This window comes from Aquarana catesbeiana, linkage group LG11, assembly GCF_042186555.1.
Source record: "Aquarana catesbeiana isolate 2022-GZ linkage group LG11, ASM4218655v1, whole genome shotgun sequence".
Taxonomy (NCBI): domain Eukaryota; kingdom Metazoa; phylum Chordata; class Amphibia; order Anura; family Ranidae; genus Aquarana; species Aquarana catesbeiana.
In genome coordinates, this window is record NC_133334.1 from 234865166 (window position 1) to 234892410 (window position 27245).

The 27245-nt window shown below is 44.9% G+C and overlaps 1 protein-coding gene across 3 annotated transcripts in view; it reads right to left on the minus strand.

Moving 5' to 3' along the window:
* The window catches only part of NLRC5 (NLR family CARD domain containing 5), a 264118-nt gene that overhangs the window by 228686 nt on the left and 8187 nt on the right, over positions 1–27245 (minus strand). Inside the window, exon 1 of one of the 3 annotated variants that reach the window (XM_073605526.1) lies at positions 13050–13184. The exons of the other annotated variants lie outside the window; for them this stretch is intronic. The gene's annotated coding sequence lies outside the window, so the exon portion shown is untranslated. Of the gene's footprint in view, positions 1–13049; positions 13185–27245 lie in introns of those variants that run through there. 3 annotated transcript variants of the gene reach the window in all.

The following is a 27245-nucleotide window of genomic DNA, read 5'->3' on the forward strand; positions in this document are numbered from 1 at the left end:
ATAGCAATGCCCTTAATGTGGAATGACGAACGGCAGAGGGGTTGAGCAGGGAGACCAGGGCATAATCAAGCATGAGATTAGAGTAGCATGAGTCTAGGCCCTGCCTGAGTAAACAGGAAAGATTGTAAAATTGTAAATTGGGCAGGCCTGCACCACCCTCAGACTTAGGAAAACAAAGCTTTTGGAGAGCTATGCGTGGTCTCTTACCAGACCACAGGAAAGCAGTCAATGCCTTATGGATTTTATGTACATCAGAGTGTTTCAGTAATAGTGGTAAGGTTTGCAATGGATATAATAGATGTGCAAATAATACCATTTTAAAAAGGTGACTTCACTCAAAGAGCGAGAGGGGGAGGACCGCCCAAGCTTCCAACTCTTTAACAATCTTAGTTACTAAAGGTGGGTAGTTAAGGCTGTATAGAGAGGAAGGTTTGCGGTCTATGCGTATACCCAAGTAAGTGATGTGCTGTGTGGCAACAGTAAATGGGGAGGATAATCGCCAATTAGCAGACAGTCTAGGATGTAGTGCTAGGACCTCACTTTTGTCAAAGTTAATTCTGAGGCCAGAGCTAAGTCTAAAGGTCGCAAACAGTTTCTGGAGCTTGAAATCCAATGCAGGATTGGTGGAAAACAGCAAAATATCACTCGCAAATAGGGCGGATTGAAAAATTTGGTCTCCAACATTGATACCACTAACATCAGCAGAAGAGTTGCGAAGTCTAGATAAGAGCTCAATAGCTATATTGAACAGTAGAGGGTAGAGAGGGCACCCCTGCCTTGTTCCCATCGTCAATGGAATGATGTCTGAAATAAAATCTGGAGTGACAAGGCGGGCCATCGGAGATGCATACATTCGTTGAAGAAAGCTCACGACCAAACCTGAGAAACCAAATTCAGCCATCACTCTAAACAGCCAAGAGAAGCTAATGTTGTCAACTGCCTTTTCAGCGTCAAGAGAGATGATGGCGACATCCCGTCAGGGTGCGATTTAGTATATTCCAGCGCTAACAAAACTCTACGGATGTTCAGGGTCGCAGAGCGTCCCGGAACAATGCCAGATTGGGCTGGATGTAGCATGGAAGGTAGTAAGGGAGCTAAGCGTGATGCTACATTCTTGGAAAGTATTTTTACATCTACATTGATTAGGGAAATCGGCCGGTATGAGCCAGGGTAAAAGGGATCCTTCTCTTTCTTGGAGATAAGTTTAATGTGCACCTGTGTTCCTGTAGTCATATAAGGACCACCTTCCCATATGGATGTATAAACATGTTTTAAAGTGTCAGGGATGAAATCTTTAGTGAGTTTGTAAAATTGGGCCGTGTAGCCATCGGGACCTGGGACCTTAGCCGACGCCAGAGATTAAATGGTGGACTGGATGTCTTCTAGGGAGATGGGAGCATTAAGAGCCTCTAAGTGGGTCGAATTAAGTTGAGGTAAATGCATTTTGGCTAGCAGAGCTTCAGCTGCTGTCTGATCGATCGGGTCCTCAGAATAAAGGGAAGTGTAATAATCAGCTAGGACTTTGCTACTCTCCGTAGGTGAAGTAACAAGAGAGCCTGTGGTATTCTTTAGAGCAGAGATATATGTGGGCCGCCTAGGACCTGCACAAAGTTTGGCTAAGAGTTTGCCTGCTTTGTTACCAAATCTATGAAAACGCAAGGCAGAGTAAGATGTCTTAGCTGCCTGTTGTTGCTCTGCCCACAGGCCAAAGGTATGTTTGGCCAGTTGCCAGGCTTTTATAGTAGCCAACGTACGAGCCTGTGTTAGGGTTTCATGTGCTAAATGCAAAGCTTCACTAGCCGGTCGGAATTGCTGTTGGAAATGTTTTTTAGATTGGGTAGTATAAGAAATAATTTTACCTCTTAAAAAGGCTTTACCTGCCTCCCAGAAAAGGTTTGGATTGGTAAGATGTGCTCCATTAGTGGAAGCGTATTCTGCCCAGGCATCATTAAGCATGTAACGAAAGTCCTCATTATCAGCTAAGTAGGAGGGAAAGCGCCAAATGGGTGAGGGGGGTGAAGGTTTGGCATTAAGTAAGTTAACAATAATTGGGCTGCGGTCCAGTATCACCTATTGCCATATCGGTGAGTGTCAGGACTAGCGCAGTGGAAGCAAAAAAATAATCAATACGTAAAAAGGAATTATGTGGGGGTGAAAAAAAGGTGAAGTCCCGTTCAATCGGGTGAGTTTATCGCCATGCGTCTATAAACCGCATAGAGGAGATGGATTGGGGCAAGAGGGTAGGTCCCACAATCGAGGAAGCACAATCTTGCGACAAAAGGGGTCTATAGCTTGTACGATCTTCTGATGGTCGCATAACAGAATTAAAGTCCCCTCCAACTAAGTGAAGGGCTTCAGGGGCTTGCAATATCCAAGACACCATATCTTAAAAAAAGGGAGCATCAGGCGAATTAGGGGCATAAATGTTAGTGATAGCAATGTCAATGGAGGTTAGCGACAGATGTACCGTAATTTTGCAGCCAATTGAGTCAGTCCTAACACTACGGATTGTGTGTCTTAAATTTTTATGTAATAAAATAGCCACTTCAGCCTTACGGCCTAATGCCGGTGAGCCGTATACAGTACCCAACCATAATTTACGGAGACAAGATAAATTGTCTGTGCATAGATGGGATTTTCTGGAGGAGGACCACATCAGCATGGAGACGTTTTAAATGTCTAAGAATTTGCATTCGCTTACTTGGAGAGCGCAGTCCTTTGAAATAATCCTTAGGTGATTCCGATCACTTTGAGGAGCCATGTCTGTTTTGGTAGGGAGTAAAAAGGCGATAGCACATAAAAAAAGGCCTCCTGACAGGCATTGTTCCTTGCATCTGAGGATCACCAGTACATTGAAAATTGTCTGAGGGTACAAAAAGAATGCAGGTAAATCGTTCTTACGAAAAAAAAATAAAAAACTAGAAAAGCAAATGTAAGGTGAAAAAAACACTAAAAGGACATTGTGGCTTTCACTTTCTTCCGCATGAGGATTAACTCCTATACAGAGCTCCTGCCAGTCAATTGTTCCTCTCAAAGGAATGAAGATATAGCTTTCAGGGGGGGTTAGAGAGGGGGTGGGAGGAGGGAAGAGGGAGGGGGAAGGGGGAGAGAGGGGGTGGAAGGGGGAGAGAGGGGGTGGAAGGGGGAGAGAGGGAGGGGACCCGTACAGTGCTAACAGGGGAGCAGAAATGTAGCCCAGGCTTCAACCCAAAGAGGGAGCAATGAACTGGTCAATAATAATATTAAGCTCGTGTAAAGCTATAACAAGGACATGAAAAAGCTAAAACAAGTGTATAACAAGCATTACAACAGTAATGCAACAGTTAAAGTCATTTAAGTACAAGAAAATACAAAAAGGAAGAAAAAGGTACAATTACCGCTCCCTATAGAAACTCTAAAAGCATCAGAGTAGTATAGAGATATCAGCAGATTGCTGAAAGTCCAGCCAGGTTGGCGTAGCGGCCTTGTTTGTTTGGAGGTTTATAGGGACTACTCTGGTGCTGAGGCACGGAAAAGGGATCTTTGGTGGTGCTGGGAGAAGGACCATCAGCAGGGGTTTGGTGATCCGTATCCATATCAGAGACACTGATAATTTAGTGCTCTGCATCCTCCGGAGAGGTAAAGGTGAGATGTTCCCCAGTCGAGGAGTGGATATGTAAAACAGCCGGATAAGCCAGGGTGAATTTGATGTGCTTATGGTACAGCGTCAAGCAGATCGCGGAGAAGGCTTTGCGCTGCTTCATCACCTCCACTGAATAATCTGCAAAGAGCAGCAGGTCTGCACCATCAATTGATAGGGTACGAGAGCGCCAAAACTTCTGCAGAATAGCATGCTTGTCCGCGCTGTTAAGATACCGGACAATGACAGGCCAGGGTTTATTACGATGATCCGTCTGCTGACAAATATGGTAGGCATACTCTACAGTGCAAGGAATGCGGAGAACAAATTGTTCAGGAATGTATCTGGCACATAGGTCTGTGAGCTGTGCAGAAGAGATAGATTCCTGAAGTCCGACAATGTGCAAATTATTGCGTCTTGCGCGATCTTCTAGATCATCCAGCTTTTCCCAGATATCTCTCTGGGAGTTGGAAAGGCGTGCAAGTATAGCAGAGTTAGCTGTATTGTCATCTTGTAGGGACGAGATTCTTTCCTCTGCATGTGTGAGCCTCTGTGCTTGTGCCTGGATTTCCACATGCAGCTCCAAACCCCTCTGAACTGACATATCCACTGTGGCAGTCAGGGTGGGTGTAAGAAGGGCTACAACAGCTTGGGCAATGCCCGCGGGAAAAGCAAGGTCATGTGCTGTCATAATCTAACTGTGGAGAAGGCAGTGATCTGTCCTCAGCGTCGGGAGCGGCGCCATCTTAGCTGCGGCGCTCACTGTGACTCCCGCTGGTTGCTGCAGAGAAGTGACAGATCAGTTATGGGATCATTCCACAAACCGATCCATGGAGGTCCCGGAGGGTAGTGGAGGCGGGGGGGGATAATCTGAGGTGTCAGCCGGTGTTCTGCCGAAAAAGTTCCCCTCGGCGGATAAGGACCCCCCTGTACTGCGCAGGCGCAGCGCTTGCGCAGTAGGAGCCGGCGGAAATAGCCAAAGCCCAATAGTTGTAAATCAGCTGTAAACAGCGCCTGTAAGAGGGCCCCTCGCGGGCTCGCTTCGCTCGCCACGCTTCGGGCACGGCCTCGGTACGCTCGGCAGTTTTTTATTCTACCTCTAGGTCCACTTGGATGGTGGGGCTTGAACCTGGATTCAGGGCGCAGCCGCCGTGTACAGCTGATTGAAGGTTTTCAGCTTCGGCTATTTTCGGTGGCTCCTTAGTCGTTCGTACTGCGCAAGCGCTGCGCCTGCGCAGTACAGGGGGGTCCTTATCCGCCGGGGCAACTTTCTCGGCAAGACACCGACTTGAAAAGCAGGTATAGAGAGGTGCACAGCGGGAGCTGGGTCTGCTCACCTCCTCATCATGCGGCGCCGGAACTTGAAGGAGAGGTTCTAATGTAAGAATGAAAATCAGTGGGGATGGAGGGCCACACTTATCGTTTGTGTTGATGCACCCGGAATGTACGTATATGTGAACTCTTACCTGTTAAAACAACTCATTCAGTGTAAAATAGAAATTCAAGGCAAAACCTTTGTGTGTATACACTGTATAAGTATGTGTGTATGTGTGTATATACATACACACGGTTACACACATACTTGTACATGGTTACCACCATGGCCTTTATTCTTAGTGTATTACAGTCAGGTCCATAACTATTGGGACATCGACATAATTCTAATCTTTTTGGCTCTATACACCACCACAATGGATTTGAAATGAAACTAACAAGATGTGCTTTAACTGCAGACTTTCAGCTTTAATTTGAGGGTATTTACATCCAAATCAGGTGAACGGTGTAGGAATTACAACAGTTTGTATATGTGCCTCCCACTTTTTAAGGGACCAAAAGTAATGGGACAGATTAACAATCATCCATCAACAATGGCGACCCTAGGGGGGGGGCCAGAGGGGGCCCTGACCCCCCAACATTATGCTGTGCCCCACCATGTGCCCCCCCCCCCCCCCCCAAAAAAAAATTTTTTTTTTTTTTACAAAAAAATCAATGTCTAAGAGGGAGAGAGTCCCCAGTCAGCTCCTGCGGGTGATTCCTCCCCCCTCCCCTGCTCGCTGACACTGCATAATGCGAGCGTTCACACAACCACGGCCGCCTGATCTGCTCCTTCACCTGCATCCTCATTGGCAGGGAGAAGAGCGAGTTGCAGGAAGGACTCCACCAGGACTTTCAGTTACTGAAAAAACAGACTGATTTCTCCCGTCCTTAGGACAGGAGGACCAGCCTGTAAATTCCAAGAGATGCCAGACCAGTGCTGTCAATAGCAGGGGCAGGACAGCAAGAGGAGGCTGGGGAACCCCACAGTGGCAGAACACCAGGGCCCGGAGGCAAGACAACCTTTGCAACCCTGATAATTCTCCCACTGCTTTGGATCCTTATATTTTCTTGATATGCTGGTGACATATATCTCTTGTTTTCTGCCACCCTGGGGGACCCCAATACAGTAGGAAGGGAGCTCACTGCAGAACATGTGAAAGGGCCCGTTGTGGGGTCGTAGTAAAGGGCCCCAGGATATATATATATATATATATATATATATATATATATATATATATATATATATATACATTTTATAGTTGCCCCCCTACTTTTGTCCCTGTCCCCCCATGTGCCCCCCCTAAATTTGAAAGCTGGAGACGCCACTGTCCATCAAACTTTCACTTTTTAATACTTGGTTGCAAACCCTTTGCAGTCAATTACAGCCTGAAGTCTGGAATGCATGGACATCACCAGACACTCCCTGGTGATGCTCTGCCAGGCCTCTACTGCAACTGTCTTCAGTTCCTGCTTGTTCTTGGGGCATTTTCCCTTCAGTTTTGTCTTCAGCAAGTGAAATGCAGGCTCAATCGGATTCAGGTCAGGTGATTGACTTGGCAATTGCATAACATTCCACTTCTTTCCCTTAAACTCTTTGGTTGCTTTCGCGGTATGCTTCGGGTCATTGTCCATCTGCACTGTGAAGCGCCGTCCAATGAGTTCTGAAGCATTTTGCTGAATATGAGCAGATAATATTGCCCGACACATTCATCCTGCTGCTTTTGTCAGCAGTCACATCATCAATAAATACAAGAGAACCAGTTCCATTGGCAGCCATACATGCCCACGCCATGACACTACCACCACCATGCTTCACTGATGAGGTGGTATACTTTGGATCATGAGCAGTTCCTTTCCTTCTCCATACTCTTCTCTTCTCATCATTCTGGTACAAGTTGATCTTGGTCTCATCTGTCCATAGGATGTTGTTCCAGAACTGTGAAGGCTTTTTTAGATGTTGTTTGGCAAACTCTAATCTGGCCTTCCTGTTTTTGAGGCTCACCAATGGTTTACATCTTGTGGTGAACCCTCTGTATTCACTCTGGTGAAGTCTTCTCTTGATTGTTGACTTTGACACACATACACCTACCTCCTGGAGAGTGTTCTTGATCTGGCCTACTGTTGTGGAGGGTGTTTTCTTCACCAGGGAAAGAATTCTTCGGTCACCCACCACAGTTGTTTTCCGTGGTCTTCCGGGGTCTTTTGGTGTTGCTGAGCTCACTGGTGCGTTCTTTCTTTTTAAGGATGTTCCAAACAGTTGATTTGGTCATACCTAATGTATTTGCTATCTCTCTGATGGGTTTGTTTTGTTTTTTCAGCCTAATGATGGCTTGCTTCACTGATAGTGGCAGCTCTTTGGATCTCATATTAAGAGTTGACAGCAACAGATTCCAAATGCAATGCAATGCAAATAGCACACTTGAAATTAACTCTGCACCTTTTATCTGCTCCTTGTAAATGGGATAATGAGGGAATAACACACACCTGGCCATGTAACAGCTGAGCAGCCAATTGTCCCATTACTTTTGGTCTCTTAAAAAGTGGGAGGCACATTTAATTCCTATACCGTTCATCTGATTTGGATGTAAATACCCTCATATTAAAGCTGAAAGTCTGCAGTTAAAGCGCATCTTGTTCGTTTCATTTCAAATCCATTGTGGTGGTGTATAGAGCCAAAAAGATTAGAATTGTGTAGATGTCCCAATATTTATGGACCTGTATGTTACTGTATTGTTGGACATTCTATGAATTCAGGGTGTCATGGTGGGGCATCATCACAGTGCCCTTCGTTCATAGTTTATTGCATCAGTGCCACTATATACATCAGCAATGAACTGCCCTGGGTCAAAGAGAAGCCCTAGCTCATTTCATGACCATCCCTAAGTCTCCTGAAAATGGTTAATAGGAAATATAATAAAATAAAACAGACAGTGGGGAGGGCCTTAAAGGGGGAGGGTAGATAATTGGGGGACATTCCTATTTATCCCTATGGCTAAGCTTTGCTCATGGCATCCTTCAGTGGGTTCTCGGAGTGTAACTTGCCCATAGAAATGAATGGGGCCACAGCAGCTTGTGAAGCACGAGGAGGAGCTGGCCAGGATCTTGACAAAGGAAAAGTCCCTGGATCAGAGAGCAAGGTAAGTGTCATCCAAGTGAGTGGACTGCACTCGGAAAGGTGGGTGAATATATTTAGCCTTCTTTCTGTGGCTGATTAAACTTTTAAGCCGGCGGCCTGCTGCTCTTATTTGTTTACATTTTTACAGTTTATGGTAGAGCTATTGACTTTCACATAGAGGGGATTCAGACACCCTGTGACTTCTATATATTAGTAGTGCAGCCACCCCTGTCCCCCCACCTAATCTGTCATGTGCCCAGGGCTCACCCGTCCCTCCTGGGTGCTTGGGACTACTTTCGTCTGTGAAGAATGAACCTGGAAGTGCTCAACAGTCTGTGTTTAGTCAGCCCCAGCAGAGTGCAAAGGTGATGTAGGGATCCAATTGGCTATGTTATAGCATATGAGACTTGTCGGCCCCCTTGTGTTTTCATAAAAGTTAAGTTAAAAAAAAAGAAATGTTTTAAAAATTAAAGTTTAATAAATTAAATTAAATAAAAAAAATCTAAAAACCTCCTGCTGCCACATACATGCATACGAACACAAACACATGTCCGGTGCACACACGTGCAAAAACAACATATGCAGCACACATATTAGGTAGTTGTGTGCATTGCACATGGAGTGACAGCATTTGTTCTAGAGCAGCGTTTCTCAACCAGGGTTCCTCCTGAGGTTTCTAGGGGTTCCTTGAGCTTTGAGCAATGGTGGATTGATCTCCCACCTTCACTGATCACCAATGCAAGTGGATCATTTCCCATTACTTCCAAACTGACCACTAATGTTAGAGTGGACACTAGGTACCCTACATTATTTATTCTTACTGTATATTAAAAACTTTCTTTGATATATAAATCACGCTGATGTATCAAGAGCTGTAGGCATCATTCTTTTTAGCAGGGGTTCCCCAAGAACCTGAAAATAATTTCAAGGGTTCCTCAGGGGTAAAAAAGTTGAGAAAGGCTGTTCTAGAGCCATTATTCACTGTTATCTCTAAACTGATGAGCTGTAAAGTCTTTTAAACTGTCGGGTGGCTGATGAGTGTGCAGTCGGGGAGGACTGTGGAGAAGTAGCCAAGTGGGCTAGTGAAAGGGGCAGCTGCAGCCAGGTGGGCTGGCAGTGCCTTAAGAGGTGGTGCTGGGATCAGTAGCCACAGGGATGTAAGCTGAACACTGTATTTTGCTACACAACCCAAGGGGCCCAGGTCCCTGCCTATAAAGGGCTTTTGCTTCACAATCTGACTGTTACCTTTCTGTCAGATTACCCATCAGTGTGCCAGCTGGAAGTCTGCATGCAAGTTTAGTGCTGGAGGAAGAGTGGAGTGTATATAGCTGTACATAGGAAAGCTGTCCCTGAAGAATTGTTCTAAAGTCAAGAGGGCATCCCATAATTTCCCTAATCCCTATATAAAGTTTGTTCCCCTCAATAAAACGCAAAAACGAAGTGCTGGACTGATCACTGACTCTAATGCCCTGTACACGCGACCGGTTTTGCCGTCGGAATAAACTCTGAAGGTTTTTCCAACGGAGTTCCGACGGAATTCCGATCAAGCTGTCTTGCATACACACGGTCACACCAAACTCCGACCGTCCAGAATGCGGTGATGTACAACATGTACGACGGGACTAGAAAACGGGAGTTCAATGGCCAGTAGTCAATAGCTTCCTTCTCGTACTTGCTTCAGAGCATGTGTCGTTTTTGGTGCGTCGGAACAGCATACAGACGATCGTTTTTTCCGATAGTAATTTGTTCCGTCGGAAAAATATAGAACATGTTCTCTATCTAAGTCCGTCTGAATGTTCGACAGAAAAAGTCAGATGGGGCATTAACACACGGTCGGAATATACGATGAAAAGCTCCCATCGGACTCTTTCTGTCGGAAATTCCGCTCGTGTGTACGTGGCATAAGTGTGCCTGTGAAAATTGGGTGTGCCTGGCTGTGCAGGGTGGGGGATCTCTATTCACCAGCGGCTCCTACGCGGGGTGCGCTACACATACTTACCCAATCCCTTGCTCCAGCCATCTCCAGTATTGACTTCTTCTCTGGTCTGTGGGCAGTCCCTCAACATCATCATGTACAATGCATTGTACATGGAGGGGCAAGTGTGCAACCACAGCTGTTAGCAGTTGCAGACACACACAGCGCTGGATTGAGTGAGGACTTGGGTAAGTGGGACATTTTTTACCTTAATGCAGGGAATGCATTTTTTAATTCAATAAAGTTGTATTTTAAACTGCTCAGCCCTGCCCAGCCACACCTGATCTCTATTGGCACACCCCAGGTCTATCATCTACCATGAACTGTCCAGTTGCTAGACCCCCAAGAGCAGCACCACGGCTCAGAGTTCCATTGAACTTTATGGACCCTGAGCCATACAGGCCAAGGTGGCACAGAAGTCAGAACTAAATTGTGCACATTTTTTTGTTGTTGTTTTCTGGAGTCCACAGACAAAGTGTTGTCAGACTTTGTTTCCTGTTACAGCCTCAAAATTATTCACCAGTAGTGAAGTATTCTACATATCTTTACAACATGCCTATCACCAATGAAGACATTTTCCTCTCCATGATGACCAATGTGAACATTTTCCTCCTGTTGACCACCAATGCCAGGTGTTTCTTCTGCCCTCTAACAACAGAGAATGGACATTTTTTTTTTCCCTCCCACTGAAAAGTAATATTATGGGCCACAATGACAATGCTGCGAGATTTACATTTTATGGTACATTAGATACTGCTGACCCCTGTACATTACACATTCTTCACCAGAGTGTCTATTTTCTCAACATTTGCTGCTAAGTAGTTTAAAACTATTTTGATGAACTTCTTCTTTAACCACTTGCCTACTGGGCATGTTTACCCTCTTCCTGCCCAGGCCAATTTTTAGCTTTAAGCGCCATCACACTTTGAATGACAATTGCGCGGTCATGCAACGCTGTACCCATATGAAATTTTTATAATTTTTTTTTTTTCACACAAATATAGTGTTCTTTTGGTGGTATTTAATAATCACTGGGATTTTTATGTTTTGCTAAACAAATGAAAAAAAGACTGAAAATTTTGAAAAAAAAAATTAAAAATGTCACAGTTTGTTATAAAATTTAGCAAACAGGTCATTTTTCTCCTTCGCTGATGTGTGCTAATAAGGCTGCACTGACGGCCACTGATGAAGTGGCACTAATGAGTTGGCACAGATGGGCACTGATGGGCATTGATTGGTGGCACTGATAGACTCTGATAGGCAGCACTGATAGGTGGCACTGATAGGCCGCACTTATAGGAGGCACTGATAGGTGGCAATGATGGGCACTTATAGGCAGCACTGATAGGTGACACTGATGAGGAGGCACTGATGGGCACTGGCAGCACTGATGGGCACTGATTGGCAGCACTGATGAACACTGATTGGCAGCACTGGTGGGCACTGATTGACAGCACTGGTGGTCACTGTTGGGACTGCACTGGTAATCAGGATACTGATAATCAGTGCCGATGTCCCTTTAACACAAGGGAGAGAAAAATATCACCGCTCTGAAAGAGGTCTGTGAGGAACAAACATTTTCTCCATGCTGGAAGTAACGGGTGCTGGCAATGCTGGTAATAGAGAGGTAAACGAGAAATCCTGGACAGCCGCACGCAAAAGTAATCTTCGATCTTTATTTAAATATGATCATAAAAATACATCCCACAGCATCACAAAGCAGGAAAGCTGACGCGTTTCACACTGAAGTCAGTGCTTAATTAAGCACTGACTACAGTGTGAAACGCGTCAGTTTTCTGCTTTGTGATGCTGTGGGATGTATTTTTATGATTATATTTGAATGAAGACCGAAGATTACTTTTGAGTGTGGCTGTCCAGGATTTCTCGTTTACGTCCCTTTAACACAAGTCATTTATCGGCTCTCTTATTTTCTCTTCGCACTGACAGTGTAAGGAAAGAAAAGCAAATAACTGGCTTGTGTTTACATCCGTGATCAGCTGTCATTGGATGCAGCTGATCATGTGCTAAAGGGCTGCTGTGATCGGCCCTTTACCCCGATCTGTGATCAGCTGAGTCCAAAGAACTCAGCAATCACATAGCGCGCCGCCCACACAATGGGTGAGGTGGCTTCTGAGCATGTGTATGGGAGTTTATTCATTCCAATAACAAGGTGTGCCAAGAACGTACATTGCACTTTAAAGTAGGCTTAGGTAAAGTGTTAGCGCTCTGTCTTAGTCTGTTTCATATGTTTTTTAAATGATCCTTTAGGATGATGTGTGTTAAAACTCTTGGGTTGAGTAGGCTCAGTGTTTTTACAATGCAAGGAACTATTTTCCCCTTTTTCCTAACTTTATAGAAATGTCACAAAGTGGAATTCCACCAGTGTCTATGCACTGCAGCTCAGCTGTGGTGCATAAAAACACAAGGTGCAATGAAGAGCTGCGGAGTGGTTCAGAATAATGCAGACTTGTTGCAGCTTTTCTCACAGCTCTGTCCTGCAGCTGACAGCTGTGTGAATGGGGCACACAGAAAACCATTGTTGCACCCAAGCTGCATTTTTACGCAGAACAAAAAAAAACTAACATGACACCAACGTGTGAACAGACCCGTCAGAAAAAAATTGTTTAATTTCTGTCCTAAATTAAAACAAGTTCAAAATTATTCTATGCAAGTCCAGGTGTACAGAACAAACAAAGCAACCATTTCCACATCACATTTACTAGCTAGCCAGCAAAAATAATGGCACTGTCTAACAATTTGTGTTAAACACAGAGGTTTTGCAAATATACTGTACGTGGAAGGCACACTGCCTCATCAACACTTCTCTGTAAAGTGTGGTCCCTAAGGCCCTGTTCACACCAGAGCACGGTTCAGGAGTCCCGCGTTCTGTGTGCCTTTTCCTACACCATGTTCAAAACGCACTGCAGTTGCAATCTGCAGCAGGTGTCAATGTTAAACTGTTACTAAACCCACAACAGTAAAATCTGTCTGTATATGCAGTAAAGCATGCTTGTTATACTCACTGTGGAACTTAAGGGGTTAATCCTCTGCATTGTGTAAAAAGGCTGTTTGATTTTGTATGCATAGATCCTTCTCTCCCTGCTAAGGATGAGCTCCGGCGTGTTCGCACACTCCACGTGCCGAGCCCGCCAGGAAGTCGGCACGGCGCTGCGCTAATCACAGGCAGTGAGACATTTCCCGATGTGCGACTGCAGAGATTGGGAAATGTCTCACTGCCTGTGATTAGCGCAGCGCCGTGCCGACTTCCTGGCGCGCGAACGCGCCGGAGCTCATCCTTACTCCCTGCACTGTCCCCCTGGACAAATCCAGATAAGACAGAGCCTTGGAGACAGGCTTCACATGCTGAGACAGTTTAGTGTGTATTGCTAAAGAGGTTTTTTTTTTTTTTTGGGAGGGGGGGGGAGTGCATATGATCAGCACAAGGCCAAACAGAAAACTCCTCCTAAAACTGCTATATACTCAGTGTTGCCAACCCCCCGAAGTGAAATTTACAGGCAGAATGCCAAAATTTACAAACGGCGCCAATTTTTTACTGCCAAAAAAATCATGAAAGTTACTGGCGGATCCACATTCTTTACTAGCACTTCAAAAAAGTACCTAAAATTACTGTTTTTAGTGCTAAACAGTGCAAATATCAATGTTTGAACTATAAACACATAGCCAGTGCTATTAGCAATGTATTTAAGTTAAACAAAAGTCAAAAAACATATTTCTCAATTTACATGAAGGTCAGGATACTATAACCCAGCCAGCACAGAGTTCTCGCTTACATCAGAGTCTGCAGGATGGTGACCAGAGACCACCTTCCATAGAGTGAATACACTAAGGTAAGGGGGGATTACTAATATAGGGGGGAACCTTTTATATCAGTGCCCCCTTACATTATTGTATTCACTCCACCCTTACATCAGTGACCCCCCTCAGACTGGCCTGGTGACACTGTCACTGACCTCCTCTCAGGTGCACCGTGCAGGGCTGTCAGTCGGCTCCAGCTTGGCGGCTATTCTATAGTCTCCTCTCCACAGTCCACACGTCTGTCTCTTCCCGTAACCCCCATCCCGGTGGCGCTCCCACTCTTGACTCCTTTCTAGAATCCTCTCAGAGACTGCAGACATGATAAAAGACAAGAGATGGCCAGAGGCTGCGGACATGATACAGGAGGTGTACGGAGGCTGCGGACATGATACAGGAGGTGGACAAAGGCTGCGGACATACTACAGAAGGTGGACAGAGGCTACGGACATACTACAGGAGGTGGACAAAGGCTACGGACATACTACAGGAGGTGGACAGAGACTGCGGACATACTACAGGAGGTGGACAGAGACTGCGGACATACTACAGGAGGTGGACAGAGACTGCGGACATACTACAGGAGGGGGACAGAGACTGCGGACATACTACAGGAGGTGGACAGAGGCTGCAGACATACTACAGGAGGTGGACAGAGACTGCAGACATACTACAAGAGGTGGTCAGAGACTACGGACATACTACAGGAGGTGGACAGAGGCTGTGGACATGATAGTGTCCTCCTCACAGTAGCCTCCTCCTCTGCCCACCATCATATTACTTCTCCACATCATCAGTGTACTGTGTCCTCCTCCTGTGCCCTTTTACCTGTGGAGAGATGAAAGGGGCACAGGAGGAGGACACAGTACACTGATGATGTGGACAGAATAAGTAATATGATGGTGGACAGAGCACATTAGTCTCTGTCCCCTGCATATGCCATGCAGGGAACTGTGACTGATGTGCTCTGTTCACCGTCATATTACTTCTCCCGGCTCCCCAGCAATGTCCTACTTTTACTACGGATATCCCCCCACAGCTTCACTCTCCTCCGGTACCTCCGCCTATGATGAGTGATGACTGAATGACAGGACAGAGTCGCCTGGACTCCCTCTCGAACGATTCGAAAATGGTGCCGGGCAGTGCCACTACGGTACTGCGCATGTGCTGCCCAGCCAAGCGTATACGAGCTTTCCCGAGCCCGCCCAGCTTCGGAACAGCACATGCGCCGTTGCGTGGTCAGCTCGCGGCCATCATTTTTATAGGCACCGGTGCCCGTAACAGACTTTAACGGGCAGCCCGAAAAAGGGTTTAAATTTATGGGCTGCCCGTAAATCTACGGGTGGTTGCCAACAATGCATATACTGCTGATGAGAAAAGGTATTTAGCTGTTTATATTTACCAAAAAAATTGCATTTCCATGTTCTGTGTACTGTGGGAGACCAGATATAGTGAATGCAGGGTCATGGGTTTAGTAACATGTTAAGTTAACTACACCCCAAATGCAGGTCGCGAACGCAGCGGGTTAGAAGTACCTTGCAATCTGGTTGCAGTGCGTTTACAAAAGTAGTGCAAAAGTAGTGCAAAAGTAGTGCCTGCCATGAATGGGTGTCAGGGCCTGGACTTAAACCTGAGACCTCTGCTGGGTGTGGCAATCTCGCTCTCGCGGAGCTACTTATGGTGCTGGACAGCACCTTGTCTGATCCATTGGACAACCCTGCCTTGTGCCTTGACTTCTGCTGAACCTGCTACTCCCATAAACTTCCTGATTAAAGCTATGTCTCTGCACTTCCTGTTTGCCAGATTATTGTGCTCTATCCAGCCATTATCTCGCTCTGTCTTCCCTGCTGTCGTCTGTATCTTTGATACTACTCGTTCCCAACCCTTGGTTTGTTCCTCGACTACGCTTCTGTCTGATCCCAACCTGCAACTACTTGTTACTGACCTTTGGCTTGTTTACTGACTACACTTCTGTTTGATCCTTACCTGCTATATCCGCTTCTGGACTAAGCTTGCTCACCTCCTTATGGGGTGATCCTGAGGACCGTGACCTGGTACTAACACTCAGCTAAATCCATCTCCACCATCAGGAGCTCTGGTGAACATCTGTCATAAACAGGATGTGACCAGAACTGTGTGACTGCGACAGAGTAAACCATACATAAGTAGGTGAAAGTTAGTGATTTATTAAAGATAAGTGAATAAATATAAACACAACTTCCTCCAGTAACACTCAGTGCACAACAACCAATACCAAACAGGAACCCACAAATAATTATAGTAACAGATAAATATATATAAGTAAAGGGGAATACCAAGATCATAAACAGAGCCAGGCCAGGGTCGTCAACGCGAGGTCAGCAGCTGGGGAAGGGAAACAAACAGGACAATGAGAGGATGAATGGATCACAGGAGGGACGGGTCAGATACAAGGCTCAGGGTCCAGGGTTCAGGTAACAGACAGGGAACAGGATAAACAGGTTCCAGGAATCAGGTTTCAGGTTCAGGAATCAGGTTTTTAGGATCGGGGTAACAGGGTGCAGGCTGTGGGTCTGGGCTTAAGGACAATACCAAGGCAAGGTGTGTGTGTGCACTTGCCGGGTATTTATACTACAGCTGCTAATTAAAGTCAGGTGATGCCTGTCTGCAGAGGGTAATACCTGCTCCATACTGCCAGGATCCCTCCGCTGGTGGCAGCAGGAAAAAGCTCTCCTGACAGCTCCAAACTGCCAGGAGACACCTGCTGGTGGACCTCAGTACTGCACACTAAATGATTGATATTACCAGCGGAGGGGACCTTTCCTGACAACATCGGTCAGTACTTAGTCCCTGCACCTCAAGTGAGCCTGCGTCATCCACCAGGGTGACCCGCTTGTATACCTATCCTGCTGGTTGGTGGAAGTCCCACTATTGCTATAGCAACTGGTCTTCGAGCCTGACCCCTGATCGCGGCAATGGGACAAAATAGCACTGCACGGAACTGCATGTAAATTGTACAGAAACGCGCAGCGGCCCTAACTTTAGTCTAGGCTTTTCTCTGCTGACCACAAATCAATAACAGTTCCTAGGTGATGCATTAAAACTTCCACAATATTGCAAGGACAAAAGCATATTAATCTGACACTCTACTGTTAAGTTAGATAAGCAGCAATACACATAATTGGTGCAACAAAGAGATAATAATTAGAAAGACATCTTTAGAAAGTACACTGAGCTGCACTCTTGTAGCTCTGTGTATAATGTGTTCTTGGCCCACCTTGGTGCTGGACTGCGCATGCACAGGAGTTACAACATCACCCATTGGCCAATCAATCAGCATACATAGTGCAAAGCACCATGCCATTTAAAAAAAAAATCATGCTCACTGTTTATTACATTCTCTGTGTGACATTTAAGTTTAAAACCAGGAAGTCTACTTTTTGTTGGTATTGTTAGTGACACTAAACTCCACTTTAAAAGCAAATTCTATTCACGTATTTATTCTTAACTCACAAAAGTCCCTGCAAATTTCTCACAGCCTCCTCCAAATCCCTGAATTCCTTTTTTTTTTTTTTGCTTCCAGGTAGAGGGTGGCTATGTTCATTCTTGATGGTCCCACTATATGTAGGAACATATCCATACTTTCTTGCTCACTCCTGAGATGGACTACAAGCTATGGACTATTTGGAGTGTGCATAGAACAGTGCACATGATCACAGCTAACATGCATTGCTCGTTTCAAACAAACATAAGTGAGGAGGGGAAAATAAGAGGTTCGGGAGCTATCAGAGGACATTACAAGGAGGCAAAAAAACACAGTAAGAAAACTATTTAATGAATACTGGAATATAATACAGGCCATTAGGTAGTGAATGTGTGTGGATTACATTTTGGAGATTAAGGATATGGTTTTGTGTCATCTTAACATTTACATATTGTTTATATTGCTTAAAATTTGTGAAACACATGACAGAGGAAGCGATAGCACCTCTCTTCTTATCATCTCACACCAGTTGATATTGAGGATTCAGGTGCTGGCTGCAACAGGGGAGCACTGGCAAGGTGGGTATTAGTGGGTGGAAGCTTTATAATGATTGGGCAAGGGGACAGTCGCTCTTGATCTCTCCTTTTGGAAATGCCGGCTATCATGTGGATCCAATGATTCAATATTCTTTCTGAGACACTAAAGCTGGTCATACACTGTTTGAATTTGGTCCAGTTCCTGAAAAACTGGACACAATTCATTTAGTGAGTGGGCCGATCGGCCCCTTCCAGCGCGACATCCTTCAATCCTTCATTTGAAAAATAGAAGGAGCTGGGTTCAGCCGCTGTTCAGGTATTCTGACAGCCCTGCAGGGGGATTCATGCATCTGCACTGTATAGCATGAATGGAGTAATCTATTATGCCACGTACACACAACCGGACTTTTCGGCATCAAAGGTCCGACGGAACAAATCCGTCGGACAATTTGAACGTTTGTGGGCTTCATCGGACCTTTTCTGTCGAAAAATCTGACGGACCTTAGAAAAAGAACAAGTTTCAAATCTTTTCGACGGACTCAATTTCTATCGAACAAACCGTTCGTCTGTATGCTAGTCCGACGGACCAAAAACGACGCAAGGGCAGCTATTGGCTACTGGCTATGAACCTCCTTTTCTAGTCTGGTCGTACGTCATTACATGCGATCAGACTTTGGTGTGATCGTGTGTAGCCAAGTACATTTCATTGGAACTCCGTCGGAACTCCGTTGAAAAGTCCTTCGGAGTTCAGTCTGACGAGAAGTCCGCTCGTGTGCACGCAGCATTAGATTGAGGAATGGCAGGATCCATTCTGTGGCTGCATGCTTGCAGTGGCACCGGGTGCATGCTAGTTCCATGTCCCGCTGGAAGCTGGAAATCACTGTAGTTGGTGCTGCTACTACAATGCCCAGATAGCAAGCAATTGTGCTGCAAGTTTGAAAATGACTTGCTAAGCTATTGCTAGACTTGCCAGGCTTCACAAGTTTGTTGCACAATTGCAGCGAGTCCACATTGCATGACTCCAGATCAACTTTCTTTGCAAACATTCTGCAAGTTTGCTGAAAGTTCTGGTTCTGGTTCAGTTATGTTGTGCAATAGTCATCCCACCATAGGGGGTCACTGTGGCTGAATTTTCATGCTGTAGACATGCAGAGCTCTTGCTGTAGACCCACCACTGCAACTTTGCTCTTTCTAGAGACTTGCCATGCAAATTTGCTACAAATTGGGAAATTGTCAACTAGAACTTGTGCTTTAAGTGCTCTGCAAGTGTACAACTTGCCAGTGAAAATGTGAAGTTAACAGACTTTTGCTCTGTACACACGATCAGACATTCTGACAACAAAATCCATGTTTTTTTTCTGATGGATGTTGGCTCAAACTTGTCTTGCATACACACGGTCACACAAATCTTGTCGGAAATTCCGATCGCCAAGAACGTGGTGACGTACAAGACGTACGGCGAGCCGAGAAAAATGAAGTTCAATAGCCAGTGCGGCTCTTCTGCTTGATTCCGAGCATGCGTGGAATTTTGTGCGTCGGAATTGTCTACACACGCTCGGAATTTCTGACAACGGATTTTGTTGTTGGAAAATTTGAGATCCAGATCTCAAATTTTGTGTGATGGAAATTTCCATGGAAAATGTCCGATGGAGCCTACACACGGTTGGAATTTCCGTCAACAAGCTCCCATCAAACATTTTCCTTGCTATCTGGGTGATTGTCACTGGCTTTTGGATTCTGTGCTGAGTGGCTGACCTACTGCTTAGTGAACAGAGGAAGTCATTCATTTGACACAGATGCCATTTAGAGAACACTTTGCATTTTCTAATTGAATGCAAAATGCTTGCTGATTGGATGAGGTGGAGATTGTGAAGTCAGCACCCTGATGTTTAGGCAGGGTTGCTCTTAAATGTATTTAAGTGATAGTTGCCTTGGCCAATTGCTAGGGGGTCAACTGACTTTGCCCTAATTCTGGAATTGCTGCACTTCTCTCTTCTGTCGTTAGGTAGCCAGGTACCTAACGACATTAGATAAGACAAGGTCATTGCAAGGACAGATTAGGAGTATATGGGGTATCTCAGCCAATGGGCAAGGATTTTCTTGAATCCCTTGGCCTACTGTGAGAGCCTAAATATTTAGGTGGAGTCAGGTGAGCAGTGTTTTGTGCCACCTTGGACAGCTGTCTGAGTGGACATGTGTTGTGCTGCCCCGGGCTGCTAGGCCAGAGCCTGAGGCCTATCCCAGGGACATCTGGCTGCTAGGCTGTCTGAGGGCCTATCCAGAAGCAAGAGAGCAGCGTAGGGTTGGGATTGCGGCTTGCAGTCCAACCAAAAGTGACGGTTCTGCCAGCCAGAGGACCTGTCGTGGTCGGAGGTAGAGGGGAAGCTGTTGCCACTAAGGGACCATCCACCTTATTACCAGGGACTACTGTGAGTAGCTGAAGCAAGTACCAGAGCAGTATTCTCACCAACCGGGGACGGTGAAGAATTGGGAAACTTCAGCAAGTGCCAAGCCAGGGACCCAGCCAGTGGAGTTGACGCTTGCAGAGCAGCCTTGTGTGCCAAGCCAGGGACCGAGCAGGCCAGTGGGGTGACGCTTGAGGAGTATCTGTGAGTGCCAAGCTAGGGACCCAGAAGGGACGCAGGGGTGATGCTTGAGGGATATACTGAATGAGAAGATTGGAAGAGTTCAGGAGATCCAGTGGCTGTGGATCAGCAAGTCTAGTGAGAGAGACTGGGAGCTCAGTTGAGTGAAGATCTACAAGAGGACATTGTAGAGGAAGTAAAGAAGTTCATTACAACTTGTGTTAGAAACTGTGTTAGAAAGTTATAAGACTGTTGCCATAGGAGACAGCAATCCTACTCATGCAGATGTGGTGTCCTGCTGGATGCCTTTCCCTACATGGCTGTCTGCCTATAGAAGTCTTGGAGTCTGCCAATTGACATTGCAACTACTTAAGGGTGTCCTGGCTCTAACCCTCTCTCCCACAGTTCTGTTTAAGAGAAAATAAATCTCTTTGCATTCGAGAAGTGTCTGGCGCCCATGAATCTACCTCGCATTACACCCGCAATGCTTTGTAACCCACTCTACATAGAAGGATGTCAGCTGTCCCTAACTCTGGAGGTCACCATTAGACCAAAAGGGGCCCAGGACTTGGCTACTCATTGAAAAAATGTGAAGTGTTCTGTGAAGGGCGCCCCCTGTGTATACAATGTGGCAGGGCAGTCGCTCTGGACGGTACCTGGATGCTAGTTGAGATAACTGTACAGTGATTTCCAGCTTCCACAGGAATCCCACAGATATGGCACATATATTCTTACACTGGTCCAAGCTGGACCAATGTAACTATGTAAAATATTACCATATCTAAGCTTCAGTTTTAGGACCTACTCACACATTGCAATTTCAGAATAATACCCTTCTCTTTCAGTTCCTCAATTGAGCTAGGAATCTTGTCACATGTCACACCAGCCAGTCTGTAACAGAGATTTTTAGCAGCTAAAGATTTGTTTCTGTAGCTGGCTTATTATGATAGCTGCAAATGGTCAAAGAGCTACTGAAGTTGCCAATTCTTTTCCTAAAGCCAAGGTCACATTATTCTATAGAAGAAAGGAAAACACAATAGGGGAACCCCAAAGCTGCATAACCCAAAAGCATACACAAAACACAGGAAGTTTCCCCAGGGGTTTTTTTTTAGCAGCAATGAATTTGTATAGAAATGGTTGATGTAAAAATTAGTTTATTTTACAAACAATAATTTAGAATGAACAATAATGAATCATACATATAGGTGTTGCGACACAAAAACAGACATGAAACATCACTCATAGCAAAGAACACCCTATGTACAAGCATTGTTTGCCAATTGTATTTATAGCATATGTATCCACATGAGAAACCTCGATGCATTTCGACCCTTGCGATTTCGGGTCTCTTCAGGGGGATTTACAGTGGGGACGGAAAGTATTCAGACCCCCTTAAATTTTTCACTCTTTGTTATATTGCAGCCATTTGCTAAAATCATTTAAGTTAATTTTTTCCTCATTAATGTACACACAGCACCCCATATTGACAGAAAAACACAGAATTGTTGACATTTTTGCAGATTTATTAAAAAAGAAAAACTGAAATATCACATGGTCCTAAGTATTCAGACCCCTTGCTGTGACACTCATTGATTTAACTCAGGTGCTGTCCATTTCTTCTGATCATCCTTGAGATGGTTCTACACCTTCATTTGAGTCCAGCTGTGTTTGATTATACTGATTGGACTTGATTAGGAAAGCCACACACCTGTCTATATAAGACCTTACAGCTCACAGTGCATGTCAGAGCAAATGAGAATCATGAGGTCAAAGGAACTACCTGAAGCGCTCAGAGACAGAATTGTGGCAAGGCACAGATCTGGACAAGGTTACAAAAAAATTTCTGCTGCATTTAAGGTTCCTAAGAGCACAGTGGCCTCCATAATCCTTAAATGGAAGACGTTTGGGACGACCAGAACCCTTCCTAGAGCTGGCCGTCCGGCCAAACTGAGCTATCGGGGGAGAAGAGCCTTGGTGAGAGAGGTAAAGAAGAACCCAAAGATCACTGTGGCTGAGCTCCAGAGATGCAGTCGGGGGATGGGAGAAAGTTGTAGAAAGTCAACCATCACTGCAGCCCTCCACCAGCTGGGGCTTTATGGCAGAGTGGCCCTACGGAAGCCTCTCCTCAGTGCAAGACACATGAAAGCCTACATGGAGTTTGCTAAAAAAACACCTGAAGGACTCCAAGATGGTGAGAAATAAGATTCTCAGGTCTGATGAGACCAAGATAGAACTTTTTGGCCTTAATTCTAAGCGGTATGTGTGGAGAAAACCGGGCACTGCTCATCACCTGTCCAATACAGTCCCAACAGTGAAGCATGGTGGTGTCAGCATCATGCTGTGGGGGTGTTTTCCAGCTGCAGGGACAGGACGACTGGTTGCAATCGAGGGAAAGATGAATGCGGCCAAGTACAGGGATATCCTGGACAAAAACCTTCTCCAGAGTGCTCAGGACCTCAGACTGGGCTGAAGGTTTACCTTCCAACACAATGACCCTAAGCACACAGCTAAAATAACGAAGTAGTGGCTTCACGACTCCGTGACTGTTCTTGAATGGCCCAGGCAGAGTCCTGACTTAAACCCAATTGAGAATCTCTGGAGAGACCTAAAAATGGCTGTCCACCAACGTTTACCATCCAACCTGACAGAACTGGAGAGGATCTGCAAGGAGGAATGGCAGAGGATCCCTAAATCCAGGTGTGAAAAACTTGTTGCATCTTCCCCAAAAAGATTCATGGCTGTATTAGATCAAAAAGGTGCTTCTACTAAATACTGAGCAAAGGGTCTGAATACTTAGGACCATGTGATATTTCAGTTTTTCTTTTTTAATGAATCTGCAAAAATGTCAACAATTCTGTGTTTTTCTGTCAATATGGGGTGCTGTGTGCACATTAATGAGGAAAAAAATGAACTTAAATGATTTTAGCAAATGGCTGCAATATAACAAAGAGTGAAAAATTTAAGGGGGTCTGAATACTTTCCATCCCCACTGTATATTCTAGGAAAATATCAAAATATCTAATTAAAGACATTGAACAGTATAAAAAATATATAGGTATAGCATTTCAAATTGAGCAAAATTATATCTCCATACACATAGAGGTATAATTACCAATGGGTGAATGAAGACATGAAGATGTATCGCATAAACCAGCATTGCAGGATTGTAGTTATCCAATGATCCCATCGCCGCCGCACGTCCCCCCCGCATCCTCCGGGTGGGCGCATAGTCCACCGAGCTTGCAGGGGGCCACGATTTTTTAACGATTAATTGCGCAGCTCTAATGGCCATGCAAAGACTTTTTGTAAGTCATCGTTGGTTAATATTAAGCCCCGGTTCACACTGAAGCAGCGCGACTGCTCCAAGGCGACCTGGACACGGCAGGGGCGGCGACTGGCAAAACGACTTCTATATAGAAGTCTATGCAAGTCGCCCCCAAAGTAGTACAGGAACCTTTTTCTAAGTCGGAGCGACTTGCGTCGCTCCGATTAGAACAGTTCCATTGTACAGAACGGGACGCTACTTGTCAGGCGACTAGGTCACCTGACAAGTCGTCCTAGTGTGAACCGACCCTAAGAGAGTGTCTAGAAGTGCTCGGCAGCTGTAGGCTGGTTAATTGGTCAATAATGGATTCATATTATAGGAAAATTAAGTTATGCATAACATGGCGTCGTTTGTTTGTTTGTTAGGTTGGTTATAAGAGGGGTTAGCTGGCAGTGAAAGAAGGTTGGGTGGGGGATGGGGTGTGGTGATGTAATTAGTGATTTTTTTCACTTTACGTACACAATATTTAGTGTCACATCACTTGTTGTTTGGCACCTAAACTTATCTCACTTTCATCATTTCATTATTTCCCCTTTCCACTCCACATATATGTTCCCCCCTCCCCCCACCATCAACACAGGCACTCCACACTCACACTCATCCCACAGTCCTCTACACTTTTACACTTGTTTTTTAGTTTGCAGTAGCCACATTTTTTTTTTCACTTTTACTGTCCCATCATCAGTCACCTCACATCATGCACATTCACTTCACTAATTACATCACCACACCCCATCCCCCACCCAACCTTCTTTCACTGCAAACTAACCCCTCTTATAACCAACCTAACAAACGAACAAAAGACACCATGTTATGCATATTTAATTTTCCTATAATATGAATCCATTATTGACCAATTAACAATCAGCCTACAGCTGCCAAGCACTTCTAGACACTCTCTTAATATTAACTAAGGATGACTTACAAAAACTCTTTGCATGTCCACTAGAGCTGCACAGTTAATCGTTAATAAATCGTGATCTCGATTCACCCCCCCCCCCCACGATCTCTCCTGCAGATTCTGCAGATTCTTTCATATAACAAGTGGAGAGACTTATCTGCTCACTAAGCTGTCAAAAGAAAGCATCCAGGCAGTCTGCCAAGTCTTTAACTTGAAACATTGTAACTAAGCTTCCTTCTTAGATCAAAGGGATAGAACTTCTGTGCAAATAATAATCCAGGCAGTCTGTCAAGTTTTCAACAACCTGTAAATGCAGGAAGTTTAACCACTTAAAGTCTAAATCTTTTTCTGACACTTCTTTCTTAAAGAGCTGCTGCTGACTTTTAATTGGACACTTACCTGTCCCAGGGTCCAGCGATGCGGGGGATGGAAGCCCCGCTCGTCTCCCCCTCCGTTCGGTGGCGCCGGCATTGCAACTGTGGGCGCCGGGCTGTGGCTTCACAGCCTGGCACCCACTGTGCATGCGCGAGCGGCGCCGCGCGCCATGATTGGCCGCTCAGTCACCTGGGACCTGTAATGGGTCCCAGATGATTGACAGGAGAGAGGGAGCAGAGCTGAGCCCTTCCTGTGCTGAGGGGGAAGTGATGTCACCAGCCCAGGCACTGGAAGAGGCAGACTACGAGGGACCCCCTAGCAACAGGCATTTAGAGGTAAGTTAAAAAAAAAAAATATATCCAAATTTTTTTTTTTATTTTTTTTTTAATTTTTTTTTAGGCACAATCATGACTATTTTTTATGGTGGAACACCACTTTAAGTTAAAAATCAATATTTTTTTTTTATGGAAAATTACTTGGAACCCCCAAACATTATATATATTTTAACAGAGACCCTAGGGAATAAAATGGCAATTGCTGCAATATTTTATGCCACACTGTATTTGCCCACCGGTCTTTCAAATGCAATTCTTTGGGAAAAAATACACTTCAATGAATAATAAAAAAAAACTAAACAGTAAAGTTAGCCCAATTTTTTTTGTTTTAATGTAAAAGATGATGTTACGCCGCGAGAATCGTGAGAGAATTGTGATCTATCTTCTAAGCAAAAAAATCGTGATTCTCATTTTAGCCAGAATCGTGCAGCTCTAATGTCCATTTGCAGGTGCTTCACCCCCCATCCTCCTCTCCAGGTCCAAGAACGTGGCCCCCTGCAAGCTTGGTGGACTATGCGCCCACCCGGAGGATGCGGGGGGGGACGTGCGGCGGCGATGGGATCATTGGACAACTACAATCCTGCAATGCTGGTTTATGCAATACATCTTCATGTCTTCATTCACCAATTGGTAACTATACCTCTATGTGTATGGAGATATAATTTTGCTCAATTTGAAATGCTATACGTATATATTTTATACTGTTCAATGTCTTTAATTAGATATTTTGATATTTTCCTAGAATATAAATCCCCCTGAAGAGACCTAAAATCGCAAGAGTCGAAATGCATCGGGGTTTTTCATGTGGATACATATGCTCAGGGCTTTTTTTCAGGGGAACTTGGTGGAACTCAGTTCCACCACCTCTGGCTCAGACCCTTTGGTGCCTGCTCACCACAATCACTTGTAAACACAGAAGCCTGGTTTCTGTGTTTACAAGTGACAGCTCTGTACTCTGTATGTAATGCAATCCTGGTATCTAATGCCCCTTTAAGACCCTCCTACTGTTTTTGTGAACACACCCACTATTTGAAGTGATTTGGAGGGTATGTATGGGGGGAGGGGTTTTGTGGGGCCGTGGTTAAGTTCCAGCACCTATTGTTTGAGAAAAAAAGCCCTGTATATGCTATAAATACAATTGGCAAACGATGCTTGTACATAGGGTGTTCTTTGCTATGAGTGATGTTTCATGTCTGTTTTTGTGTCGCAACACCTATATGTATGATTCATTATTGTTCATTCTAAATTATTATTGTTTGTAAAATAAACGATTTTTTACATCAACCATTTCTATACAAATTCATTGCTGCTAAAAAAAACCCTGGGGAAACTTCGAGGTCACATTATTCATCCTGTCTCTTTTGGCTCCTAGCCTGCAATAGGATCGCTAAGGCTGGATTCCCGCTGTTCCAGGTTTACATTGGGTATAGAAATTTAAAATAATCCCATTTGTTGCTTTTTCAGCCTGAAATGAAGACAGGCACAGTTTTTGTTTTATCCAGCTGTATTTACTACAAATTATAACATCCAAGTGAAAGATATAACACCAACATGTCAGAAAAAAAAAAAAATATATATATATCAAAAACAGAATCACTGAGTTGGAAAAAGGATCACCCCTCTCCTATAAATGACTTGTAAACTCAATCAGGTGTAGCTAATCACCTTCTCAATGGCACACAATGCCAAATGAATTTCAGCTGTGGTCATTTTCATTAGCTCAGCATGAAAAGAGCTTTCCTGGAGCATTTCAGTCCCTGGTAGCAGGGCCGTCTTTAACCACTTGCCGACCAGCCGCCGTACTTTTACTGTGGCAGGTTGGCTCTTCTGTGTAAACCGATGTACCTACGTCGCTCTGTGCATGTGAGATTGCGGGTGCTTGCACG